The 14,870-nt window shown below is 50.5% G+C and overlaps 1 protein-coding gene across 1 annotated transcript in view; it reads left to right on the top strand.

Moving 5' to 3' along the window:
• The first annotated feature begins 965 nt into the window (after positions 1-965).
• Positions 966-14,870, top strand: part of Bend3 (BEN domain containing 3) — a 35,025-nt gene continuing 21,120 nt past the window's right edge. The window contains exon 1 of the mRNA XM_041654754.1: positions 966-1,110. The gene's annotated coding sequence lies outside the window, so the exon portion shown is untranslated. The remainder of the gene's footprint in view (positions 1,111-14,870) is intronic.

The following is a 14,870-nucleotide window of genomic DNA, read 5'->3' on the forward strand; positions in this document are numbered from 1 at the left end:
GCACACGGTTTTTATGTTGACTTGGGCTTCTCTCTCACCCTCCCCCACCCACCCTAAAGTTGGGAAAGCGAGGGGTCGGTTTCATGTTTTATCAACTTGGAATCCACAGCCGGGGAGACTAATAGACGGTCGGGGCACACCGAGTTGGCGCCCAAAGTTTTTCTGCTTTCCCGTGGGGGCTGAGTTGTGTGGCGTGAGGGTCCGCGAGCGCGTGCTTCTGTCCGCAGCCTCAAGTCCCACAACTTGGGCTTTCCGAGCTCGGGCTTTACCGGCGAGGGCGGCCACCCTGCTGGGGGAGTGGCCAGAGCCAGCGAGCCCCAGAGCGGGGGTCGCTCTTCAGCGTGCCCCCCCTCGGCTCCACGCGGAAGGGGGTCGGGGGAGCAGCGCGCCCCGAAGTCTTTGTGCCCGGCGCGGCGCGGGAAGGTCCGCGCGAGAGCGCAGCGCCGCCGCCGCCTGCCCCAAATGCGGGAGGCGCGGGCGGAGAAGACACGCCGCGCTGCGCCGTCCGCTCCCCCTCTCCGCCCGCCCTCCCCGGAGTTGTGGGGGGGGGGCAAGAAAAAGTAGAGAAAGAGGTATCGGGGCCACGCTCGGGCCGGGCAAACACGTAGCCGAGAATGCCGCGGGCCGCTCTCCCGTGGGTGCCGGCCGCCGTGCTCGCCCGGCAGCCGGCGCGGGCCCACGTGGAGCCGCACGGAGCAGGCCGAGCGCGCTCGCCCGCCCCGCAGCGCGCCCCAGCTCCCCGCCGCGGTCGCTCACGCCCGAGCGCCGCCGCCGCCGCCGCCGGTCCCGCGTGTGCCCCGCTGAGGGGGAGGGGCGGCGCGGTGGGGGCGGAGGGCTTGAGGTTCCACTGCAGCGGGGGCTCCTGTGTCCTTGTGCGGAAATGACACACGGAGTCCCGTCACGTCACGCGAGAGCGCAGCGCACGGACACACACAAAGAGAGGGGAAAATACACGGCGCCCGCCCGCCCGCCGCCCCCAGCCAGTCGGCGGGGCCGCCCCGGCCAGGCCCTGCGCGCTCGGCCCCCACTGCGGCCCGCGCGCCCGCCCCCCGCACGTGGCGCCCGAACTCGGCGCGGACCCGCTCCGCAAAGTAACAACTCTCGTCCCAGGTGAGTGCGGGCCGGCGCGGGCCGCCTGCGAGCGGCTCGCCGTCTCGGTGCGGCTGTGTATGTGTGTATGTGTGTGTGCCGGGCTGGGGGAGCGGGCGCCCACGGGCTCGCCGCGCCCATTGTGCCGCGCGCCCCTTTGTGCCCGCTCGGAACGCCGCGACTCCATGGCGTTCCGGGAGCACGCGCGCCGCGGCCGGGAAGGGAGGGAGGGAGGGCGGGCGCGGAAGGAGGGGGGACGCGCGGTGGAACGGTCCGCGCCGCCGCCGCCAGGCCGGCCCCACTCGCGCCGCGCGCCGGCTCTCCACCCCCGCCGGGCCGGCGATGGAGCAGCCAGGGTCGCCGGGGAAGCTGCGCGACGCCGGGGCGCTCGCGCTCGGCCGGCCTTTGGCGGGGACCGTGCGGCGTGTCGGTCGCAGGGAGCAGGGGGGCGGGGAGCGGGAGGCCCGGGAGCCGCGGCTCCGAGGGACGCTGCCCCGGGGAGGCTGCGGAGGGAGCGAGGCCGCCGGGCGCCGGGCGGCCGCGGGGTGGGGCGAGCCCCGCCGCTAGGGGGCGCGGCGCCCTCCCGGGCCTTTCCACGGCGCTCCGTGGTTCCCGCTGCCCGGCTGGAGGCGGGCCCAGCGGCGCCCTGGGTGTGCACCCCGACTGGCGTGAGGCCTTCCTGGAGGGCGGCAGAGCCGGCCCCGGGCGCTCGCCCTCCTCGTGACTTCTCCCCCGCACCGAGCGAGGAGGTTTCCCACGCGGACTTGGCTCTGCCTGCGATCGGAGCTGTGCGGGGCCGGGTTGTGGAGGGCCTTGGGTGCCAGCACGGGCGCGACAGAGTTCTGCGGGTTTTGGGTTTTTGTTTGTTTTGTTTTTTTAAGTTTTCACCGGAGTAGAAGTTTGATCACTCAGGTGGCCCACTTGGGAGAATTTTGGAGGCGGAGGCCAGCCAAAGATGCTCAGAATTAGGATTAAGTATTTGGGAGCCAGAGAACTTAACTTTTTAAAGTAACTACTTTTGAGTGTTTTCCTGCAAATAACACGTCACGAGTTAGAGGGTAGGGTGCCAGAAAGCTAAAGACTTCAGGAAACGGAGGCGAGTGGAGTTTTTGTGGCAAGCTTGGTATGTCCAAGATAGTAGACAGGGTTCTTGGTTGTCCTGTCCCACTTCCAGCCCTTCAGTTTCTTTCTGTGACTATCCACCCTTAATTTTTAGGGTTTTTTTTAAAAGAATTATTTTTTCCGTTTATGTGTTTTTACTGCTTGTATGTATGTATGTGTGCACCACATGCACGTCTCGTATTCCCGGAGGTCAGGGGAGGGTGTTATCCCATGGATCTGGAGTTACAGATGGGGTCGGAAGCCGCCACATGGGTGCCGGGAACCCAACCCATGCAGCAAGTGCGGCCGGGCGTTTGTAGAGCACACCTTTAATTCCAGCACTCGGGAAGCAGAGCTATGTGGATCTCTGCCTTCGAGACCGGCCTGGTCCACGAAAGCTACCAACCAACCAAACAAAAATAAGTAAGCGCTCTGAAACGCTGAACCATCTCTTCTGCCCCTAGTTTACAGTTTTATACCATTTACAGGACCTCGGCTTCCCTGAATAGCTAGGATTTTGGCAGGAATTTTTTTCCTTTTTGAGACAGTCTTGTGACCCATGCTGCCTCAAATTTCTGTAGACCTGGGTGATGAACTCCGGATTTTACTTCACTTGTTAAATTGGGATTACAAGTATACAGTACCGGACCCAATTTTTGTGGTGCTCGATGGAAACCAGGGCCTCAGTTATTCCAGGCAAACACCCTACCAACTAAGCTACATCCCCAGCCCCCAAATTGTATATTAAAATTAAAAAAATCTGATACCTATTGGTGGTGGTGCACACCTTTAATCCCAGCACTCCGGAGGCAGAGGCAGGTGGATGGATCTCTGTGAGTTGAGGCCAGCCTGATCTACAAGTTTCAGGGTAGCTAAGACTGTTACAAAGAAAAACCCTGTCTCTGGGGTGGGGATTTAAACTTTTATATTCAAATTTTATATATTTCTATCAAACCAAATCAGGACTGGTAACTTTGGTAACATTATTAAAAGTCCGAATGAATGGAGGACTTCTCTTGAAATGGAGGCAGGGAAAAGATGGGGTCAGAGCTGCCAGTTCCTGCTGGTTGGGTAGCTGACAAGCTCCTGGGCATTGAAATCAACAAGTAGCACCAGGACTTTAAAAATCTGTTAACTGACCAGTTAAGTGGCTCAGCAAGTAAAGGCTCTTGTCAACAAACCTAAAAATAAATAAATAATCTTATCAAAGTTCCTGCCAGTTTCATTAATACCGGTCACCCATTATGGGTTTTACCAGAGATGTTTTTTGTTTTCCTTTTTGCTTATTTTACTATTTGTATTTTAAAGACAGGGTCTCACTAAGTAACTTTGACAAGCCTGGAGCTTTGTTATTTAACCAGGCTGGCCTTGAACTGATGGAGATCCACCCACCTAGTCCTCCCAAATGTTAGGATTAAAGGTGTGTTCCACCAGGCCTAGCATTTTGGTTGTTGTTTGGTGGTCTTTTTGAAAGGGTATCTTGCAGCTCTGCTTGTTCTTGACCAGGCTGGCCTTGAACTCAGAGGTCTACCTGCCTCTGCCCCCCAAGTGCTGGAAGTAGAGGTGTGCCCTGCCACTGCCTGGCTTTTGTTATCTCCCGAGACTAGGTCTCACTCCGTATCCTGCCTTTTTGTTTAGTTGTTTTGTTTTGCAAGACAAGGTTTCTCTGTGTCCCAGGCTCTCCTGGAACTTGCTTTGTAGACCAGACTAGCCTCTTCAGACATTCCCTGGTCTGATCGGTGTCAACCCCTCTTCCTACTTCCATGCCTGGACTGAAGGTGTGGGCCACCATGCCCAGTGTCTCTCTGCCTTCCTAGGGCTGGGTTAGATATGCTCACAATGCACCAGGCCCATGTCAGATATGCCATCTCTTGAAGTTAGTTAACAGGAAAGCTTACGGTTCTTTTCTCTCCACACACATAAGATGAAAGAGCAGTTAGCACAAAAGGAAAGGTGCTGGCAAAATGTTACTTAGGAAGAGGAAAATTGGACTCAGCCCTGACAGAAGTTTGATTGGGTGAAAGTTTAAGATCTTGTTTGAGTGTCCTGTCTGCTAATTTTTAGAATTGCCTGAAAAAAATCCCTGAAGTGACAGGAAGGCAACAGCAGGCTTTCCTGAACTGTAGTGGTACCAACGCTTCAAATGTGTCAGGCAGGTTACATGAAGGTTGGTGGCCAACCAGCAATAATTTGTTCAAGGAATAATGATTTATTTAAGGGTTTTTTTTTGTTATTGTTGTTTTCTGGGGGGGGAGGGCGTAAGTGAGACCCTGCCATGGATGCCACTCTAATCAAACTATAACAATTACTGACAGACATAACTGGGCGTTGGTTTTTGAGCAGTTGAACTTTTCTGTTGTGTTTAGAGGGACATACTCATGCTATCTTTTCTAGCCCTTGGCTGGCCTGGAACTCGCTGTATAAACCAACTGCCTGGATCTTGTGCCATTTCTCCTATCACTGCTTCCTGAGTGCTGAGATTATGGAAGTGTGCTGAGACTGGGTTTCAGGTCAAGCTGGCCTCGAACCCACTATACAGCCAAATATAACCTTGAACTCTTGATCCGCCTTAGCCTTCCAAATGCTGGGATGATAGGCGTGAGTACCCTCACTTCTAGATGATAAAATACTTTAATATACATTTATGTGTGCTCATGCCCAGGAACTCTGACGGTGCAGATGGGGAGGTCAGAGGACTGGTTACAGGAACGGCTCTCCACCATGTGGGTTCAGGTCATCAGGTGTGCTGGCAAGCACATCTCTCCTATCCTAGATAATAAATCTCCCCCCCCCCCAGAGTATATTGACAGAAACGAATATTTCTGATTTTTATGAGCATCACCTTGTTTTCAGTCCTTTTCCAGAGCTGACAAGTGCCTTCCTTCCCTTCTTGAGATTCCAATATAGTATCTCTGAACATCATCTCTGCCCAAAGCTTGTGAGTTTTGGGCCAAGGCGCACACAAGCCAAGCCAAGAGTGCTGCGTTTTAGCACTCCGTCTCTAGTGTGTTAAGCAGGGCGCTGTGTTTTCTAGAGTGGTGCTTCGTGCATGGCATGTTAGTTAGAATTCTGTCTGAAAAGCGGTCTCTACAGGCTTGTCTTAGAACTGAAGTTACTCAGCAGCTCTTTGATGACAGCCGTCTCACTTGGTTTTATTTGGAGGATAGAGTTGAAACAGAGTCTTGTCATGTAACCCAGCTGGACAGGTCTGTGCCCCAGATCCTCTTTTTCAGGGTCTTTCTATGTCGGCCAGGCTGTATGAGAACCCATGACTCTCCTGCCTCCACTTACTCAGTGCTGGGATGACGGTCAGAGACCACCAGCCGTCCCGGTCCACCAGCAGAGACCCTCTCTCTCTGTAGCCAAGCTGGTCTTGGACTCCTACTCCAGATATCCAGTCTAGCCATACTCTTAGGGGTTTTTTTTTTTTTTTTTTTTTTGCCAATGGCTCTTTCTCCTTTGCCCATCTGATTTTGTCTGTCAGAGATCACTAAGCCAGCTGCACAGAGCACCCGTGTGCAAGGGCTGTTGGTTTGAGCATGGAGCTAGTAAAGCGCTGGACCAAAGCTTGCCTGGAGCAGGCAGGCTGTGCCCAGAACACTAATTAGCTCATGTGCTCCCAAGACAGGACACTTGAAAAAGTGGGCAGCACAAAGAAGACTCTGCCTCTGTCCCTTAGGAAAGTGAGGCCCCTTTGTCCAGCCCTAAAGTGGATGCTGGAGCATGCTGTCCTTCCCTCCATGAGCCAGCTTCTGGATGCCAGGTCTCAGGGCGAGTTCTCCTGAGGCTAAAGAGACCCTAAACAGAGCCTGTTAGAAAGATTTAAGTGGATCCAGAAGGCTCAGGGACCATCCAGGTTACAGTGACCCTCGGGCATGTGGGCCGCAAGCAGGCGTGTGTGGCTGCGCTTCCTTGTCTCCTGGAAGATGAGGTGGTGTGCTGACTACAGCCTCAGGACAGGGCAGGGGCAGTTGCTCTGGTTTTCTAAGGACTGGTGTTTCTCAAACTGCATTTGCAGATGTGACTAAAAATAGAAGAGATTGCAAACACGTCCTGCAGATCCCATGGGTAGGACACTGCTGCCAAGAGTGCCGGTTCTGAGAGCGCAGAGGCTCTCGGACGACCTGTGAACCCAGGACAAACCCCATGGGGGCAGATGGCATGGGAACCGGCTCCCAGTCGGGGAAGACATTGGATTTCATTTCGCTCCAGCTTGTTTCCTTCGTTTGGGAGAAAATTAATAAACTCTGTGAATTAATAAAAAGACGTTCGTTTTAACTTTGCAGTTCTTTTAAGAAAAAAAGAAAACAACCCAAAATAAAAAACTCAAAAATTATCACTAAAGGCTGTAAAGTGTGGTACATGCTTTTTAAATCAGTCCTGCTGAACTGGAAGCAAGAGAATCATGAGTTTGAGGACAGTTGGGCTATGTAATGAGATTGTCTTAAAACATTACGGTTTTATGTGTGGAGGTCAGGACAACTTTCGAGGAGTTGGTCCTCTCTCTTCATCATGAGGGTCTTGTGACTTGAACTCAATTTGGATGCTAAGCATCTTTACCCCCAGAGCAATCTCACTGGCCTTACACTTTTTAAGGCATTGTATTGAGTGCAGTATGCCAGGCACTCTCTCATTTGTTTGCTGAGACGGGGTCTCGCTGTGTATTCTTGTCTGGCCTCTGACTCAGAACAGCTCTGCTCTGCACCCCTGCCATGCCCTTTATACTTGTTATACTTTGTACAGTTCTGAGGTGAGGTAGGTAGGTGTGTTCAGTTTCACAGAAGAGAGGATTAAGTGTTAGGCAGGTGAGCAACTGTTTGGGTATTAAATGTTCTAACAGGGCTGAAGAGATGGCTCAGCAGTCAAGAGTGTTAATGGCTCTCGTAGAGGACACAGGTTTGCTTCTTAGGACCCAGTGGCATCACACAGCTGCCTGTAACTTCAATTTGAGACTTCTGACTTCAAACTGCTGAGCCGATTTGCCAGCAAATTCTGTTGTCTTTTTTGAGTCAGGGTCTTGACTGTGTAGCTCTGGCTGGCTTTGCACTCAAAGAGATCCCCCTGTATCTGCTTCCCTACTGCTGGGTCTAAAGGCGTATACCACCATACCTGGCCAGATCTCATTTTCTTATGGGCAGATTCACCGGTCTCTCCTTGGTCATCTGAGGACTCCTCTGGCTGGTTGACAAGTTGAGGCATCTGAGCCTATTGGATTAGGGACTGTGACCACCAGGCTTCCATTCAGTCCCCTGGGAATGCTAGAGTGAGTCTGTCAACCTGGAAGTCTCTCCAGCCCTTCTTAACTCTTAGTCTGTCACATCCTCCCAAGTGAGGTCCAGAGGGGGTGACCCTTTCGTCTCCATTTACACAGCAGAGATTGGTGTGGGGATTGTGTGTAAAACCCTTGGAATGTGAAGCCAGCTACGCAAACACTGCTGCTCGAGCTGTCCTGTAAGGGTTCTGATTTGTAGCAGAGCGCTGTCATGAAGCCAGTTCTTACAGTGTGGCAGCTGTGATAGGGTGGAAGGAAGCTTCTCGTTATCATTAAGCCTTTCAAATCCTTGAGTTTGTTTTAGTAATATCATCTTTAAAATGATTGGAGCACATTCTCGCTGCTTTGCCTTTTGGGTGTGAGGGACTATCAAGCCACATTCACAGGTAACTGGGTTCCAGTTACTTCCTGTCAGGGTAACCCATCTGGTAGTGAGTGCGTACATAGCTCGACATCTGGAAACAGACCTTGAGGTGAGGAGGATTCGTGTCTGGTTGACCTGAGGTAAGGACAGTTCAGGTCAGCCCTTGACCTGCACTGTAGCCTACTGGCAGCCTTCGTGGCAGTTTCTGATTTAATGGGGCGGAACCTGGATTCAGCTGGCTGGGATTGAACCTTTTAAGTTTTACAAAGCCCCCAAGTTCTTCCCACTTCTGGGCCTGCTTCTTGTCCTGTGTGACTGGCAGACAGGGTCTCATCTGTCCTTTTTTGGCAGACAGTCTTCAGATAAAGTATGGGTGCTGTGATGCCCCCTTGGCAGCACTGGAAAATGTCCTTTGGGAACCTGGTGACCAACTAGGAAACAGACAATGGTCCTGCAAGGGCAGAGGATTCCCACATGAAGTGTCCCTGCTTTGCGTCATCTCGCATCCTGTTTCTTAAGGACCATTTCCCTAGTCAGATTCCTACATAGCTTTCTCCTTGCTCACCTTCTTCCAGGTGCTCAGCTCCCAGGGAGGTCCAAAGAAAGGAGCACACACACCTAACGGTTCCATCACTCCAAAAATACCCAGCAATAAGAGGTTTTCACCCCAGGGAACTGCTCACTTCATCCAAGCATATCCAGCCTTTTGATATTGTGACATGATATTAACAAAATTTATGAAGTTCCATGATGAAGACAGGCACAATCAAGTTACAAAAAAAATATATTCAGGAGCTGGAGAGATGGCTTAGCGGTTAAGAGCACTGGCTGTTCTTCCAGAGTTCCTGAGTTCAATTCCCAGCAACTACATGGTGACTCACAACTGTCTGTAATGAGATGTCTGGCCTGCAGGCAGACATACAGGCAGAACACTGCATATATGAATTAATCTTTAGGAAAAAAAATCAGATATCTTAAGTTTGCGAATTATTTTGTTGAGCCACATTCACATTGTGACCCATTGGCCACAAGCTGGATGTCTCTGCTGAACTATTTCCTCATCCAGCTCCTAATCCTGTGAAGGACTAGCTGGGCTCTGGCCTACTCTACATCCATCAGGCTTGCTCCTCTCCAGAAATTTAGCTCTTTTTGAACAGTGTAGTGAGGAGGGGTGGCTCTCGCTTTTAATCCTAGCACTGAGGAGAGCCAGATCTCTAAGACTTTGGTGGTCAACATAATTCCCGGCCAACCAGGGCTATGTCGTGAGATCCCGTCTCAAAAACAAAACAAAACAAAAAGAGCGCCCAAACAATAACTTTATGTATCAAAGAGTTTCATACTTACTGTAGGATGTTGAAAAGTAGAGGAACAATCTGAAGAATCACCCATAATCCCGCTAATTGGAGGTAAGCATTTTGTCATATTTCCCTCCAGCTGCTTTATGGCCTTTTAAAATTACGTAGTTGGGATATCCCCAGTGAACTTTGAAGTCTCTTTCTATTAATTGGGTAGCTTTATAATGAACAATTGATTTTGAATTCTACACATAATTTAATGCCCATCTCTTCCTGCCAATTTCAGATTGGACGTCTTCTGTTTAGGAAACGTGTAGACCTTGACTTCCTCGCTTTGTACGATGGAAAAAACAACAGTGATCAAAGGCCACTAGGTCAGGCACATTTGTTCTCTTCCGTGTCCTGCTCAGCTTTCAGTACGGTTTGCCTGTGATTAGTAGGCTGGTGGGGCTCTCAGCCCAGCATCTTCCCAGCCAGAGCTCTCTGGGGCACTGAGCAGATGGACTGAAGCGAGAGCGTGCGTGCGTGCGTGTGCATGCTCACCCCTCCTGCCAGTTCTCTGCTTGTGACCTTTGCTTTGTTGGCCTGTTGTAGGGCTCAGAGATTTCAAATGTTTGAGACCCTGTGACTGATAGAAATGTCTAGTCCAAGGTACTTTAGAGCGCCAGTGTGATACTAAAGATTGTCACATCTCGATGGACACTGACAGTAACTTCTAGTGGATTTCCCCGCTTTTAGTAGTAGTTTTGGCTAATACTCTCTCCTCTGAAAGAAAAGATCTCATGGGCTGTGTTAAGAGTTTGCTGATGACTAGACGGTGGTGGTGCACACCTTTTTTTTTTTCTCCCTTCAAGATGGGTTTTCTGTGTAGCTTTGGAGCCTGTTCTGGTACTCACTCAGTAGCCCAGGCTGGCCTCAAACTCATAGAGATCCACCTACGTCTTCCAAGTGTGACCACCACCCGGCTTGGCGGCTTGGCTCATGCCTTTAAACCCAGGACTTGGAAGGCAGAGCAGGTGGATCTCTGTGAGTTTGAAGCCAACCTGGTCGATAAAGTGAGTTCCAGGACAATCAGGGCCTGTCAGAAGTTTGCTGATGGCCAGTGCTTAAAGGTATTTTTTGCTATCACGACATGCAGGGTGAGGTTGAATGTTTATTCAGGGGGTTATGGAGGAGGAAGGGTGAAGGGGGGGACAGAGAGAGAGGGGGGGAGAGGGAGAGAGAGAGGGAGAAGAGGAGAAAGAGACAGAGAAGTGGGGAGAGAGGCAGAAGCGAAGCTGCCTCTCCGAGAGGAAGATGGAAAAGAGAACGAGCTCAGGCCGGAAGCTGAAGATCAGCCTGCCTCAGCGGATGGGGAGGGGAATGGGTGTGGCTTGTCTCTTAAAGGGACCAAAACCATAACTATTTATTTATTTATTTCAAGACAAAGTTTCTCTGTAGCTTTTGGAGCCTATCCTGGAGCTTACTTGGTAAACCAGGCTGGCCTCGAACTCACCTCACTGAGATCCGCCTGTCTCTGCCTCCCTAATGCTGGGATTAAAGGTGTGCCATGCACCACTGCTTCCTGGCTCTTTGTTTTGTTTTTTCGAGGCAGGGTTTCTCTTTGTATCTATAGCTGTCCTGGTACTCGCTGTGTAGACCAGGCTGGCCCCCATCACATGCCAGGGTTATGTGGTGCTGGGCTACCAATTTAGGACTTAGTACTCCTAGACATGCACTATACTGACTGACATCCCCTCCCCTCCACTGTGTTTTTGGAAACAGAAACACTGTTTTTAGTCAGGCTGCCCTTGAACTCAAGATCCTGGGATTACAAGTCTGTACCTCCAGTTCAATTTGATATTTTCACCAGAAACAAGCATCTCTGAATTTTTCCCTTGCCTTGCAGTTGGCGTGGTTTCTTAAAGGTTATTGACTGCAGGCGTTCCCACAGCATTACCTTGTTCAGACATTTCTGAAGTACATGGACTAGCTGCCCCTCCGGGAGAAAGTTGTTTCGGGCACGTGCATTGATGTATGTGTGTGTTCTAAATTTAAGGTCTGCTGAGAAATAAGGTTTTAAAAAGGAGTGTGAGGCTGCTCAGTTCAAGGCTGCAGAAGAGTGTGGTGGGAGCTCCGGTTCCTCCAGAACCTTCAGTGCAATTGGGAGGAATGTGTGTGGCATGCTAGGCATCTGGGTCTTCTGTGTCCACCCACAGAGAACATGTGACCCTCACTAAGCAGGTGACCAGGAAGAGGAGGTAGCTGTGTGATACACACCTCCTTTCTACTAGCCTGGGGATGCAGGGAGTGACCTGCCTGACCTCTCCTTGGAAGCTTCCTTCACTGTGGGGGTAGGGAAGTGTCATTTTCCAAGCCTGGATCCACCCGCCTGGCTTTCCAGATAGCTTTCTTACAGAGGAGCTTCAGGTTCCTCAATTGCTGCTGATCCAAGACCTAAGTTTGGAGCTGGGATTGTGTTCCTCAAAAGCACTTCCTAGAGGGCATCTAGTGACCCTGCCCCCTGCTCTGCCTGGGTGGGAGGTACAAACTCAGTTTCAAGCCTGGTTCTGCCTTTCATTCACTGTGGGATGCTGAGCCTCAGGATTCTGTGGTGGTAGATTTGGGACTAAAGTTACCCCAGGCTGAGGCCGAGCTGGTTTGTAGAACGACTCCTGTGGCCTTGCAAGTGGGAGGTTGACTGAGTTCCTCCTGGGCTGGCCTCTACTGTTAATCTGCATACAAATGGAGATGCATCCTGGAGCAGAAGGACTCTGGGTGTCGCGAGTGCCCTGAAGCTGGACAGCCCATTCACTTCTTGCTAAAGCCTTCTTGGGTCCTTCAGTTTCTCCTTCCTACAGGTGGCTCACATGTAGCTCCTCCATTGTCAGTTTCTGGGCTTCACAATTAAGTGTTGAATATTCTGGTATGGTTCACAAGGTTCAGAACATCTGGCTCACCAAGACTCTTTTCCAACAGATTCCACCAGCAGCAGGGACTTCCACTCACTGCCGCTCAGCTCCATGGTGCTCCTTGTGTGACTGGCACATACTAGGCAGACGGGTAGAGTGGTGGATGAACACCTCCCACCTTGCCTCAGTTTGTCCATCTTTAACCTTTTGCTTAGCCAGCGCCACCACGGTTTAATCCCTTAAACCACCTGCCTCCCTCCATTCCTCCATTTCCTCCCAAGAACACAAATATGTCACTGATAGTGCACGCTTGTGATCCCAGCATAAACAAAAGGATGGAGTTCAAGGCCAGGTCAGGCTACCTGAAGTTCAGGGCCAACTTGGGCTGTCTAGCAAGATCCTGATTTGTAGATGGTGCTTGCTTCTGACAGCCTGTCACGAGTTTGTCTTCAGTCGGAGGGAATGGGTTATGTGACTGTGTGCCAGTGTTTCCAAGGGCAGTAGGCAGGCTTGGGTACTCCAGTGACCTGAAGTGTGTTTTCTGATCAGTTCCCTGGCTGGGCTGGGAATAATACCTGAGCTTCAGTCTGGCCCTGCCAACCTTCCTGACTGCTAAGGGAACTCCCAGCTTAGATGCAAGGTTTACTTGTCTGCCAGAAATAATGAGTGGAGCCGTAAGACTGATGTTTTGTTTTCTGTATCACTTTATGTTCTTCAAGTGTGAGTTAGCTTTGTGAATGGGGCTTATTTTTAACCTCAAATCTCCATTTTAGTCCTCTGCAGTAGTAATGCAGGGAGGAAAGACTGATGCCAACTCAGAGCACTGCTCCGATGCTCTTCAGAATCGTACTTCTGCACAAGTGTTGCTATCATTAGCCAGTTTGTTTGGCTGGCTTTTTTGCTTTGTTTTTATTAAATACACGGTCTCTCTGTATCCCTGGCTATTCTGGAACTTGATGTGTAGACCAGGCTGGCGGGGCCCTGAATTCACAGAGATCTTGCTTGCTTCTGCCTTCAGAGTGCTGGAATGATAGGCGTGCACAACCATGCCCAGCCTGTTAACCAATTTTGAAGTAATTATTATGTTGCTAGATCAGCTAGATGCCGTCTCCTTTCCATTTATCCCCTCTAAAACAGGACAGTATGTTGGACACATGCCAGGCTCTGGCTACCCTATGTACAGGATGCTGTAGTGACATCTCTGTTGTAAAAATGTCCCAAAAAGATACTTCCCTGCTCCCACTTCCTCCGGTCCGTGAACAAAACAAAAACTCTGCTTGTAATCAGTTGAATCAATTGTTGGAATCACAAGTCCCCAATACCAACATTAAATGGTGTGGTAGATAGAGTTTTCAAATGTCACTTGCATTTGTATGGTCTGTATAATTTGGGGACACCAGGACTCCCTGGTTCCAGTGATGGTGTGAGTTGCATCGCAGCTGTGGTTGGGAGACCATGGCTCTGTCAGTACCTCATGCCTCTCCATGCTACTCCTGAAGGATGGACTAGACAAATGCTGTGCACTCATGGGATCTCACGTGTAGTTTTAAATTGTCTAATAGCCTTCTTTAAAAATTGTGAGAGGCTGGGCGGTGGTGGTGCATGCCTCTAATCTCAGCGCTCGGGAGGCAGAAGGCAGGTGGATCTCTGTGAGTTTGAGGCCAGTCTGGTCTACAAAGTAAGTTTGGATAATCAGGGCTACTCAGAATCCTTGTCTCAAAAGGCCAAAAACAAACAAATAAAAAAAAAACCATAAAACAAAACAAAAAACAACAAAAAAAGTAAAATTAGTAAATTATTTTCTTTAGCTCAGCAAGTCTAAAATATCATTTTAGCATGTGATAAATACTTTTGTTTCGTTTTGGTTTTGGTTTTTGAGACAGGGTTTTACTGTTTAGCCCTGGCTGTTCTAGAACTCACTTTGTTTGTAGCCCAGGCTGTCCTCAACTCACAGATCTACCTGCCTCTGTCTTCTGAATGCTGGGATTAAAGGTGTTCGTTTTCACTGCCCAGCTGATAAGTTCGATTTTTTTTATTTGTTTTTTTTATTTATGTGTAAGTGTGTGCATATGCCCAGGTGCATGAAGGTACCCTCAGGCCAAAAGAGGGTGTTATTGGATCCCTTAGTATTTTAGGAGATAATGAATCACCCAACCTGGGTGCTGGGAATTGAACTTGGGTCCTCTGCAAGAACAGCGGGAGCTCTTAGCTGCTGAGCCGTCTCCAGCCCCCAGTAAATACTGTTGTTAATGAGGTGTTGTGTGCCGCTTTTGTTAGGCTCTCTGAATCCATTTGCATTGGTGCTCCGGTGCCGTCTCCACTTGGACCAACTGCATACTGAATGTGTAGTTGCCGTTATCTGTCTTAGCACCTGGAGTGCTAGCTCCTTAGCTCTGTTTATTGAGACTCAGCCTCCCTCCAGCAGCTTTTATTTATTTCCTGGGCAGAATTTGTAAGCAGGGATGGAAAAGAGGTCGTCCCTCCATGTTGGAGTCGCAGGAGCATTTTTCAGTAAACGGCTCTCAGCCAGCTTTTTTGTAGTTGTTGTTGTTTTTGTTTTTCGTTTCTGTTTTTCTTTTGAGACAGGATTTCTCTGTAGCTTTGGAGCCTGTCCTGGAACTTGCTGTGTAGACCAGGTAGAAATCTGCCTGCCTCTGCCTCCCAAATTCTGGGATTAAAAGCATGTGCCACCACTGCCCGGCTAGCACTCTGTTCATATGGTCTGGTAGTGGAAAGACCTGGCTGTCTCTGCAGATAAGCAGAGAGCTTGCTTGGGTGGCAAATGGTGGTGCACGCCTTTAGTCCCAGCACTGGAGGCAGAGGAAGCGAATCTCTAGAACTACATAGGGAATTCTAGG

The sequence above is a fragment of the Microtus oregoni genome, unplaced genomic scaffold (assembly GCF_018167655.1).
Source record: "Microtus oregoni isolate MIOR12 unplaced genomic scaffold, Mior012 000006F_ref0000085, whole genome shotgun sequence".
Lineage (NCBI taxonomy): Eukaryota > Metazoa > Chordata > Mammalia > Rodentia > Cricetidae > Microtus > Microtus oregoni.